The sequence below is a fragment of the Rattus norvegicus genome, chromosome X (assembly GCF_036323735.1).
Source record: "Rattus norvegicus strain BN/NHsdMcwi chromosome X, GRCr8, whole genome shotgun sequence".
Classification (NCBI taxonomy): domain Eukaryota; kingdom Metazoa; phylum Chordata; class Mammalia; order Rodentia; family Muridae; genus Rattus; species Rattus norvegicus.
Genome location: NC_086039.1, coordinates 96,419,054 through 96,432,406, shown reverse-complemented (window position 1 = coordinate 96,432,406; position 13,353 = coordinate 96,419,054). Strand labels below are relative to the sequence as shown.

Sequence of the window (13,353 nt, the reverse complement as noted above, 5' to 3'; positions counted from 1 at the left end):
TCTTTATCTTATTTTTTGTTAATTCTGAAATTCATGTTGACAGGATGTTATGATTTCTCTGCCATTTGTTTAAAATCTCATCTTTGTATATTGTTTCTAATATTGGAGACTGACTACTGAACCCAGTGCCCATTACATACTAGGTATGCAGTCTATCTCTGAACTATCTTCAGCAAACCACTTTTTGTAGTTGAGGCTCATTCCAATTGGTTGACTTTTGCTATTAATTTTCAATTCACTAGTTATTAAAACTCTCTTCCTTCTCTTATAGATTAAAACAATCCACTTCAAGAATTTGTGACTTTAGGCAATCTGTACATGTTTTGGTCTTTTTTTTTGTTTCTATCCCATAATTTATTTGTTTCTATATTGTTTCAGTTTTCTCCAGGTGTCCAGATTTATTTACTCTAATCTCTAAGATGACATGGCCAAAATTAAACAACTATTCTGGACCAACAGCAACCAAAAACTGCTTCATTGGCCTCTCACCACACTAGACAGCCTTTGTCTTTGAGCTATGCCTATGTAGATTTCATTTATTAATTTTGCCTTCCTCTCTAGACCAGGACCATTCTGGATGTTGGCTTTCCTTGTATATATCCCTGCTTCACTCATTATTATTTTAGTACTGCTCCCCAACCGTGGTAAACTCCTTCCTATCCTCTTTGTGTTTCTAAGGACAGAAATCAAGAGACATGGAACTCTGGGACTGTGTCTTTATTTAGCATATCACATTCTGTTAAATGTCTAAGTCACAGACTATTCCTTATGCTCTCAAGACAAATTTTGTCTTACTTTGATCTTTATATACACAATCTATGACTTAAGTGCTGGAGACACACTGAATTGAGATTGTCCTATGCCCTTTTACCAGTCTTTTGAAAATAGCAATTTGTAATTAAACATATAAAAAATAAAACAAGTAATTTAAGTCTTTAGGGTATAAAATAATGCATCTTGGACTTTATATGACACCCCTACAAAATTGTATAGTCTTTCAATATCATTAAGTTTTGAATAGGAGAAAGATTTTGCTATGTGTCAAGTTTCCAATAGTAAATGTTCATCTCTGTTTTCTGCAATTATTTGATCTTAAGAATATAAGGTAATTGAACAAAACACCAATGGCTTATGCTCTAAGATCAAGAATCGACAAATGGGATCTCATAAAACTGCAAAGCTTCTGTAAGGCAAAGGACACTGTGGTTAGGACAAATCGGCAACCAACAGATTGGGAAAAGATCTTTACCAATCCTACAACAGATAGAGGCCTTATATCCAAAATATACAAAGAACTCAAGAAGTTAGACCGCAGGGAGACAAATAACCCTATTAAAAAATGGGGTTCAGAGCTAAACAAAGAATTCACAGCTGAGGAATGCCGAATGGCTGAGAAACACCTAAAGAAATGTTCAACATCTTTAGTCATAAGGGAAATGCAAATCAAAACAACCCTGAGATTTCACCTCACACCAGTGAGAATGGCTAAGATCAAAGACTCAGGTGACAGCAGATGCTGGCGAGGATGCGGAGAAAGAGGAACACTCCTCCATTGTTGGTGGGATTGCAGACTGGTACAACCATTCTGGAAATCAGTCTGGAGGTTCCTCAGAAAATGGACATTGAACTGCCTGAGGATCCAGCTATACCTCTCTTGGGCATATACCCAAAAGATGCCCCAACATATAAAAAAGTCACATACTCCACTATGTTCATCGCAGCCTTATTTATAATAGCCAGAAGCTGGAAAGAACCCAGATGCCCTTCAACAGACGAATGGATACAGAAAATGTGGTACATCTACACAATGGAATATTACTCAGCTATCAAAAACAACGGCTTTATGAAATTCGTAGGCAAATGGTTGGAACTGGAAAATATCATCCTGAGTGAGCTAACCCAATCACAGAAAGACATACATGGTATGCACTCACTGATAAGTGGCTATTAGCCCAAATGCTTGAATTACCCTAGATGCCTAGAACAAATGAAACTCAAGACGGATGATCAAAATGTGAATGCTTCACTCCTTCTCTAAAAGGGGAACAAGAATACCCTTGGCAGGGAAGAGAGAGGCAAAGATTAAAACAGAGACTGAAGGAACACCCATTCAGAGCCTGCCCCACATGTGGCCCATACATATACATCCACCCAATTAGACAAGATGGATGAAGCAAAGAAGTGCAGGCCGACAGGAGCCGGATGTAGATCTCTCCTGAGAGACACAGCCAGAATACAGCAAATACAGAGGCGAATGCCAGCAGCTGAAAAGCTCTCAGGTAGAACTTTCCCTTGGGATGGAGACCCTCCAACTCTAAAGACCAGACCGAGACACCACAGGATGCAATCAGCAAGAGGATTTGGTTTATTGTGGGGATACACAGGCACATGCACCTGCGGGCGCTTCAGTCACTCGGGGGACTGGCGCGCCCCACGGAACCAAGGATGGGCTTTTTATAGGATTTTGGGGAGCAGAAGCAAGCATACAGAAGCAGATGCATGGTTACAGGGATATAATTGGTGAATTCTAATGTGGCAAGGGTTTAGCCCGGGGGCAAGTTTCTTAGCTACCTTCTTGAAATGTAATGGCTGACTCGGCCCCCCAAGGGTTCAGCCCGGGGGCAAGTTTCCTAGCTACCTTCCTGAAACATAATGGCTGACTCGGCCCCCCACCAGGGTGTGGGACCTCTCCCGGGGCTTTTCTCATTGTCAGGTGCTCAACCGAAGTCGTCCTGTTGCCAGGCCTTCAACCAAACACATCCTGCTTGGCAGCCGCTTTGTACTCAGTGTTTTAACCTTTCTCTGAACCAGTCATCTTAAGTACAGCCTTGCAAAATGGCGTTACTGCTGCTAAGCTGGGGTCTTTCAGCAGCAAACCACTGAACTGAGAATAGGACCCCCGTTGAAGGAATCAGAGAAAGAACTGGAAGAGCTTGAAGGGGCTCGAGACCCTATATGTACAACAATGCCAAGCAACCAGAGCTTCAGGGACTAAGCCACTACCTAAAGACTATATATGGACTGACCCTGGACTCTGACCTCATAGGTAGCAATGAATATCCTAGTAAGAGCACCAGTGGAAGGGGAAGCCCTGGGTCCTGCTAAGACTGAACCCCCAGTGAACTAGACTGTTGGGGGGAGGGTGGCAATGGGGGGGAGGGTTGGGAGGGGAACACCCATAAGGAAGGGGAGGGGGGAGGGGGGATGTTTGCCCGGAAACCAGAGAATTATTATTAAGTATTAAATAAATTTAAAAAAAAAAGATATCCAAAAAAAAAAAAAAGAATATAAGGTAATAGTAGCAAACCACTGAACTGAGAACGGGACCCCCGTTGAAGGAATCAGAGAAAGGACTAGAAGAACTTTAAGGGGCTTGAGGCCCCATATGAACAACAATGCCAACCAAGCAGAGCTTCCAGGGACTAAGCCACTACCCAAAGACTATACATGGACTGACCCTGGGCTCCAGAGCACCAGTGGAAGGGGAAGCCCTTGGTCCTGCCAAGACTGAACCCCCAGTGAACATGATTGTTGGGGGGAGGGTGGTAATGGGGGTGGATGGGGAGGGGAACACCGATATATAAGGGGGAGGGGAAGGGTCTAGGGGGATGTTGGCCCGGAAACTGGGAAAGGGAATAACAATCGAAATGTAAATAAGAAATACTCAAGTTAATAATGAAAAATAAAAGAATATAAGGTAATATACTTAATATTTTATGAAGTTTTCTCTGGGAAATTCTCAAATGACAAGGCATTAGAACTATGTGTATATTGAATCTTCATTTATCCATCATCTAGTTTCAACCATTAATATTTTCCTCTGTGCTTGGGCCATCAATTTGTCTTCTTATCTCATTCTGTCTCTGTTCAACATGGAAAAACAAATCATAATAACGATATCATTTCAAAATATATGTTACTAATTCATCTTATCCAGAAGAAAGCTCTAAAGTTATCACAATAAAAGTAAAGAATTTATTAATATTTATCACATATGTTCCTGTTGAATTTCCCCAATTACCCAAAGTATGCCTTAAAAAATCCTTTTACATGTACTGATCTTTTGCTTGCATGAATGTTCAATGTATATTTGCCTAGTGCCTCTGAATATCATTCTGGAGCAGGAGTTACAGGGTGTTATGAGCTGCCATGTGGGTGCTGAGAATCAAGCCCCAGCCCATTGTTGGTACGATTGTGTCATAGTCAGGGTTCTCTAGAGTCACAGAATGTATGGGTAATCTCTGTATAGTAAGAAAATTGATTGATGACTTACAGTCTGTAGTCCAACTAGGCACCCACATGGCAGCTCATGTGGAAGTCAACTCTAAGTGGAAGTCCAAGGATCTAACAGTAGCTCAGTCCCATGAGGCAAGCAGGAAGGGAAAAAAAGACTCCTCCTTCTTCCAGTGTCCTTATGCAGTCTCCAGCAGAAGGTGTATCCCAGATTAAAGGTGTGTACCACCAGGCCTATATCAGGGTCTTGCTTTGTCCCATGTGACCTTGAACTCAGAGATCACTTTGCCTTAAGATCTCCATACCAAGATCCAGGTCAGAAACTTGTATCTCCCAGCCTCAAGAGCAGGATCAAAAGTGAGCCTTCCAATTCCAGATTGTAGTTCATTCCAGATATAGTCAAGTTGACAACCAGGAAAGCCACTACAATCCACCCCTTGTCAACTTGACACAAATATCCCATGACCACATGAAACAATAACAAGGTCATGAATATGCCTAAGATGATATAACTATTCCTCGGACAATTGCAAATGCATTTGTAAATTTACAATGTCGCAATGCTGCTTGGGAGGATTCTTTTACTGTTGAAACTTAAATACCAATTGATGGTAAAGAAATCAGGAGAAAGACAAATGTGTTCTTAACAAATAAAACAGAAGCAGCATTCATATTACTTTATAATCCTCGTTTCTGGAACTGGTTAGGTGTCCTTAGCTGGTATTTATAACTAATTACCTTCCTCTACTACCTATTCTGTGTTTCCTCCACCTTCTGCAAGCATCACAGCAGGTCTTGGCTCTTTTCCTGGAGGAGTGACCCATACCTTCATTCCTGATGGGTCTGTGTCCTTTGCAATCCTGCTTGGATTATGCTGTTGTGGTTTCACTTTGAGTTTAATTACAGGACATGTTAGTACCAAGAGAAGCCCTATGTGATCTCTTGCACTCCAGACATAATCCTTCCTACCTCCATTGTTGAGAGGCAATCCAATTTCCCTGTGGTTCTCTGGATCTATCACCCCTCCTAACACTGCTATTTCCTTTAAGCTTGTTGGTTTAAGGGCATTAGAAGCTCAAAATGACCAGGGGAGAGTGTGAACTTCCAGTTCAAAGGAATGTTTGTTTTGGCTCCTGGTACGAGCACTGCCCCCTCTGGAACCAAAACTTCTAGGCCAGCAGAACCTAGAGTTTTGGGAACAGGAAGGAAAATTTTTCCTAGAGGGTCACTAGGAATGATAGTAAGTGGAACTATTCCCTTTTCCAACCCTTGATCCCTGGACCCATGGATTTTGGCTGTGGAAGAAACTGTACCATATATCAGAGGCTGATTCAAAGCATATACTGCATTCTGAAGACCTTTGCCCCAGCCCTCCATGCTGCTGCCACCTAATTGGCACTGTACCTGCATCTTCAAAAGGCCAACTCATCTTTCTATCAGGGCAGCTAGTTCAGGATGATGGGGAACATGGTAAGACCAGTGGATTCCATGATCATGGGTCCACTGTCGCACTTCTCTGGCTGTGAAATGAGTTCCTTGGTCAGAAGCAATACTGTGTGGAATACCATGATGATGGATAAGGCATTCCGTAAGTCCACAGATGGTTGTTTTGGCAGAAGAATTATGTGTAGGAAAGACAAATCCATAACAAAAATAAGTATCTACTCCAGTAAGAACAAAATGCTGTCCTTTCCACAGAGGAAGGGGTCCAATATAGTCAACCTGCCACCAGGTTGCTGGCTGATCACCTCCAGGAATGGTGCCATATCTGGGGCTCAGTGTTGGTCTCTGCTGATGGCAGATCTGGCATTCAGCAGCAACTGTAGCCAGGTCAGCCTTGGTGAGTGGAAGGCTGTGTTGTAGATCCCAAGCATAACCTCCATCTTGGCCACCATGGCCACTTTGTTCATGTGCCCATTGAGCAATGGCAGGAATGGCTGGGGAAAGAGGCCTACTGTCCACAGAATGGGCCATCTTATCCACTTGATTATTGATTATTGAACTCCTCCTAAACTAAAATCACCTTTTGGTGAGCATTTACATGGGGCACAAATATCTTTACATCCTTTGCCATTTGGAGAGATCTATCCACATAGTTCTTCCCCAGATGTCTTTCTCACCAATTTTCCAATCATGATCTTTCCAAGTCCCTGACAATCCAGCCAATCCATTGGCTACAGCCCATGAGCCAGTGCACAATTGCAATCTGGCCATTTCTTTGTCCAAACAAACTGTAATACCATGTGTACTGCCTTAAGTTCTGCCCACTGTGAAGATTTTCCTTCACCTGTATCTCTCAGGGTTGTCCCAGAAAGGGGTTGTAATGCTGCAGATGTCCACTTCTGGGTGGTGCCAGCATAACATACAGAGCCATCAGTAAACTAGGTCCTTGTCTTCTCTTTTTCAGTCAGCTGATCACAGGGAACACCCCATGCAGCTACAGGTACATGCTTGGCAGCAGATGGCATTGAAACAGGAGTAGAAACCATAGGCATTTGACGAACTTCTTCATGTAACTTGCTTGTGCCTTAAGGACCTGCCTAGGCCAATCATGTATATACCACTTCCGTTTGATAATAGACTGCTGCTGTGTATGTCCTACTTTGTGACTTGGAGGGTGTGATAACACCAAGCTCATGATGGGCAGTTCAGGTTGCATGGTAACTTGGTGTCCTATTGTCAAACATTCAGTTTCCACTAAGGCCCAAAAGCAGGCCAAGAGCTATTTTCAAAGGGAGGATGGTTGTCTGCAGAGGATGATAGAGCTTTGCTCCAAAATCCTAAAGGTCTCTTCTCAGAATCACCTACAGGGGCCTGCCAAAGGCTCCAAACAGCATCTCTATCTGCACTGACACCTCAAGCACCATGGGGTCTGCTGGATCATATGGTTGGTCCAAGTGGTAGAACAGCCTGCACAGCAGCCTGGACTTGTGGTATAGTCTTCTACTGTTCCAGGCCCTAGACAAAACTAACAGATTTCCGAGTCGCTTGGTAAATGGGTCTGGGTAACACACCCAAGTGAGGAATGTGCTGTCTGCAGAATCCAAATAGACCCACTAAATGTTGTGGTTCTTTCTTGGTCGTGGGGGGGACCAGGTACAATAACTTATCCTTCACCCTAGAAGGAATATCTCTGCATGTCCCACACCACTGGACTCCTGAGAATTTAACTGATATAGATGGTCCTTGAATTTGGTTTGATATATTTCCCATCCTTTAATATGCATATGTGTTACCAATGAGTCCAAAATGGTTGCTACTTCCTGCTCACTTGGTCCAATCAGCATAATGTCATAAATATATTCCACCAATGTGATATTTTGTGGAAAAGACAAATGATCAAGATCCCTTCTAAGTTATGACACAGGGCAAGAGAGTTAATATATCTTTGAGGCAAAACTGTAAAGGTATACTGCTGGCCTTGCCAACTGAGAGCAAATTGTTTCTGGTGGTCCTTATGGACAGGTACTGAGAAGAAAGCATTTGCTAGTTCAATAGCTGCATAGTAGGTACCAGGATATGTGTGAATTTGCTGAAGGAATGAAACTACATCTGGTAAAGCAGATGCAATTGGAGTTACTACCTGATTTAGTTTTCTATACTCAACTGCCGTTCTCCATGATCCATCTGTCTTCTGCACTGGCCGGACAGGAGATTTAAAAGAAGATGTGGTGCGGACTACCACCCCTGCATCTTTCAAGGCCTTCATAGTGGCATTAATTTCTGCAATTCCTTCAGGAATATGATACTGTTTTTGATTCAATATTTTCTTTGGCAAAGACAGCTCTAAAGGCTTCCATTTACTTTTTCCAACCATTATAGCCCTAATTCCACAGGTCAGGAAACCAATGTGAGGATTCTGCCAACTTCTAAGTATAATCTATCCCAATTATACATTCTGGAACTGGGGATATGACCAGAGGATGTGTTCAGGGACCTACTGCATCTACTGTGAGTTGGACATCAGTCAAAACTCCATTAATTACCTGTCCTCCATAAGCCCCTACTTTAACTAGAGGGCCACAATGTTTCTTGGATTCTCCTTGGATCAGTGTCAATTTAGAACCTATATCCAATAGACCCTGGAACTTCTGATTATTTCCTTTCCTCCAGTGTACAGTTACCCTTTTAAAAGTTCCCTCTGGGGAATAACAGGAGAAAGGCTAACAGCAAAACTTTTAAGGTGTCTTATAAAGGTCTTACCTCAGGGAAACCTGGCCACCCCTTCATTCAAGGGGTTCTGGGTCTTCAAACTGGCTCAAGTCTGGAAACTGATTAACTGGCCAAGATTGTCTTTTGCTAAGATCTAATGTGGCCTTTCTTTCACTTGTTTGAGAATTTTTCTGCTTATACAGATCAAAGAGATAAGCAGTAGGTTTCCTATCGATTTCATGCCTGGAAACACCATGACTGATTAGCCAGTACGAAAGGTCTGAACCAGTCATGCCATTATAAATTTCACCTCTCTTGTGCTGGCCATTATGGGCTATGTCATTATAAACATTTTGTCTATGTTGTCCATTATAATAACTACAATCACCTTGTCTCTTATGATTCAATGCTGCCACCTGGCCCTTGTTATCTCAGCACCCAATTAAACCCATTGCATTTAATTCATCTAATTGAGCAGCAGCATCACCAAACCTAAGGTCTGGCATATGAAGAAGGATTAGAACAAAACCCTTGAAATGTTCTGGTGCCCCTCTTACCAGTTTGTGTCTTAAAGGATTCGTGAAGGGCATATCTTCTGGGCCTTCCCATTGTGTAGGATTAGCTTTTACACAATGTATCCACTCAAGCATTGCAATTTCTCTGAGCCTTAAAATTCCTTCATCAACACTAAGCCAAGGGTTAGCAGGCATCTCCAACTCCTTTTCAGTAGGCTGTCTTTTGTTAAACACTTCAGCCAACCATTCAAACAAACTTCTGACACCCTTTGTAACTGTGTGGGCTTCTATATTAAACCTAGAATCTCCACTCAGAGGGCCCATGTCAATAAAGTCAGCCTGATTTAGTTTTATGTTCCTTCCACCATTATCCCACACCCTTAAAGTCCATTCCCATACATATTCCCCAGACTTCTGCTTGAATGAATTAGCAAACTCATTAAGCTCCTTAGCAGTATAACTCATTTCCTCATGGACTACTCTTTCTACCTCCCCTCTAGGGTCCTGTTTTGCCTTCAGTCTGTTTATGGGTCTAGAAGAAACTATTAATGGGCCTTGAGTGTTGTGTTGTCACCCCAATTCCCTGGAGTTTTGGGGGCTGAAAGTGGTTATCCTAAAGTTGTTTTTATGAGGACTTTAGAAATGGTTATAATTTAACAGGGAGAAATTAGCTAGATTGTGTTGTACAGTCATAATCTCATTTGGTAACTAAGCTAAAATCATATCTTTGGTATAGAATTTATTTGTCAAAAAAGTTTAAATGTACAAGGTTTAGAACCAGGCCTTCTATTGATGTCATTACAAACTTCTGAGTTGATTACACTTGTGAGTTAAGGACCAAATAGCAAACTCATTGCTTTGAGTTTGTGAGAGTACTTTCAAGATAATAGTTAAGATATAAAGATAACAGTCCAGATTAACTTATATAGATAGATGTTCTTCAAAAACATCAGAAATCCACAAAATTTGATATTTAAAGTTATTTATCTTTAATTGACACACATCTGCTCCTAACAGTTCCCCTTTGGGTGGATTTAATGAAGAAGTTGAACATCTCTACCTCCAGGTGAGGCAATACTTTGTGGCTAGGCAGCCACTGGACAAAACTGCCTGTTTTATGTGCAGACTAATACTGTCAGGAAAAGGATAAATTATGCAGAGTAGTTGACTGATAAGCTCTGCCAAGACAGGGTGATCAGCCCTTCAAAAATCTGCATTTCAAGAGTCTGTCCTTTGATTTTGGACCAGAAGGCCAAAGACTTGCACTCATATGTTGCTAACAGAGGACTGTGCTAGTGGAGATTTGTCTCTACAACCTCTCAGTTCTGGAAGCTGTGTTAGGCTTCCTATGTGTATAGATATTTGGTCATTCTCAGATTTCTGACATGGTTGAAGACTGGTAGTCTCATAGACAACCCAAGGTGTTTAACATTGAGAAAGATAATTTGAAAGGGTTGTTTTTCAGAAGGCATATGATCTCAAATCAGGAATAGAATTATAGTCTTCTATAATAGATGACAAGGTGCTTTAGTTAATAGACAAAATTGATGGACTGGGTGTTGAGTGTATCATATGTTTTATAAATTGTAGAATGGTAATAATTATATTCAATTTATATATCAGTGGAAAGGCCTTTTAACTGGACAAAAAGGGGAAAATATTGTGGTTTGCTCTAGAGTTATCTCTATTTTGATGCTAATTCCACTGCCCAAGAATGGCTGCCTAGTCAGTACTCAGGACTTCATCAGAACCTTCTCCCCATTTAATTGGTAAAATACAGGTAAGGGCAGGTACAGGATAGAAGGAGGCCTGTCATTGGACAAGAAGGAAGGATGGGTGGGAGAAAAGTTGGAAGGAAGAGGAGGAGACTGGAATGGAAGGGAAGAGGAGACGAGAGAGTAACTGAGGGACAACAATGGAAGCTGACATTAAGATTCCATGCTGTACCTTTACAGGTTGTTTTCTCAGCAGGTTTATTTTGATATTTTTGCAACAACACTTGAGAAACATCAACACTGTCTTGTCTGGAAGTTTCTTCATTGAAAGTCACTGCTGGTTTATCAGATTCTGAGGGATTAATTTCCTCATGTGAAAGTGGCATTATTTCAAAGAGTGGGACTGAGGGTACTACTTCCTCACATAGGGTAAACCATTGAGAATCTGAAAATTCAAATTTCTCAACTTCAGCAGAGTCCTCCCACATATCCTTATCCTAAGTTATAGGATACCATTCTTTGCCAATTAATGCCCTAAGTTTAACTGCTGATACCCTCTGAGGCTGAGACTCAAATTTTTGCTGCAATTCAGCCAACCTTATAATGAGGCTTCAGTTTGATTTTCTGCAACTTGAGCTCTATGGCTGTTGGAGAGAAGATTCTCTTCAAGGACACACTTAGAAACCTTGAAATTGTTTACTTGCATCTGGAATTGTTGGATTTTTATCATATAGCTCATTCTTTTCCTTCACCAATTTTTCCAGAGATACTAAAAGCAACAAGCTAGCAAAATCATTTTCTGAACCCCCCCCAACTTGTGGAAAGTTTTATACATCAAATCACCTAATTTACGAAGATATTCTAAGGTATTAGCTTCTTTAAGTTTGAAATATAGTTTCAACCACGCATCTTCAATATTCTCTGAGCTCCCTGGAGAGAGAGATCTGGGGAGTTTTCAGGAGTTGAAGGTGCTGGTGAATTATTAAGCCAACTTCAGGTTCTTAAAAGATTCATCCATATACTTCTGCTCCTCTAGAACCACTCCTGGTGCCAACTTGTCTTAGTCAGGATTCTGTAGAGTCACAGAACTTATGGGTAAGAGAATCTGTTGATGACTTACAGTCTGTAGACCAACTCAGCAGCAGCTCCAGCAGAAGGTGTATCCCAGATTAAAGATGTGTACCACCATGCCTGGATCAGGGACTTGCTTTGTCCCAGGTGACCTTGAACTCAGAGATTTCCTTGCCTTAAGGTCCAAGAATTCATAGCCACTTTGCCTCAAGATCTTCATACCAAGATCTGGTCAGATACTTGTATCTCCCAACCTCAAGATCATTGATCAATCTTCCCAGCCCTTAAAAGCACATTTTTACATATTTTTGCTAATTATTTGGGAATTTTACATAATGTTCCTAGAACACATTCCCTTTCCAGTCCTTCAAATTCTGCTCCCTCAAGCCTGGTAGCCTCCCTCTCCCCCCAAAATAATGGAGGAAAAAAAGAAAATGAGAATTCTTCCAATTTGGATTGTAGTTTATTCCATATACAGTCAAGTTGATAACCAGGAATTGCCACTACAGATTGCAAACTAGTATATCACTCTGGAAATCAGTCTGATGGTTCCTCAGAAAATTGGACATAGTATTACCTGAGGACCCAGCTATATGATTCCTGGGCATAGACCCAAAAGATGCTCCAACATAGTAACCTTATTTATAATAGCCAGAAACTAGAAAGAACCTAGATGTCCCTCAACAGAGGAATGGATACAGAAAATGTGGTACATCTACAAAATGATGTACTACTCAACTATTAAAATCAATGACAACATGAAATTTTTAGACAAGTGGATAGAACTAGAAAATATGCTAAGTGAGGTAACTCAGTCACAAAAGAACACGAAGGGTATGCACTCACTGATAAGTGGCTATTAGCCCAAAATCTTTGAATAACTAAGAAAAAATTCACAGATTATATAAAGTCCAAGAAGAAGGAAGACCAAAATATGGATGTTTCTTTCCTTCTTAGAAGAGGGAACAAAATACTCATGGGAAGAAATACAAGCACAATAAGTGGAGCAGAGACTAAAGGAAAGGGCCTCCAGAGACTGCCCCACCTGGAGATCCATCCCATATGCAGCCACCAAACCCAGTCACTATTGCTGATGCCAAGAAGTTCTTGATGACAAGAGCCAGATATGGGTGTCTCCTGAGAGGCTCTGCCAGAGTCCTACTGATACAGATGAGGATGGTTGCAGCTAATCATTGGACTGAATAAGGGGACCCCAATGGAGGAGTTAGAAAAAAGACTGAAGGAACTGAAGGAGTTTGTAACACCATAGGAAGAACAATAGTATCAACCAATCAAACCCCACCAGAGTTCCCAGGGACTAAACCACCAACCAATGAGTCCACATGGAGGGACCCATGACTCCATCCACATATGTGGCAGAGGATAGCACTGTCTAGCATCAATGGAAGTAAAAGCCTTTGATCCTGTGAAGGCTTGTTTCCCCAATACAGGATAATGCCAGAGTGTTGATGTTGGAGTGGGTGGTTGGGAATGGGAATATCGTGATAGAAGCAGGAGGAGAGGGGTATGGGAGAGATGGGGGAAAGGGGATAACATTTGAAATGTAAATACATAAAATATCCAAGAAAAATAAATTATTAAATAAAAGAGGAGTAGCAAGTGCTCTTAAGCTTTGATCAATCTTCTCAGCCCTTAAAAGTACATTT

At 41.4% G+C, this 13,353-nt stretch overlaps 1 pseudogene; it reads right to left on the bottom strand.

Annotated features, from left to right (window-relative positions):
- Window positions 1-4,911: 4,911 nt before the first annotated feature.
- Window positions 4,912-9,365, bottom strand: LOC134484196 (uncharacterized; annotated as a pseudogene).
- Between the last annotated feature and the right edge of the window lie 3,988 nt (window positions 9,366-13,353).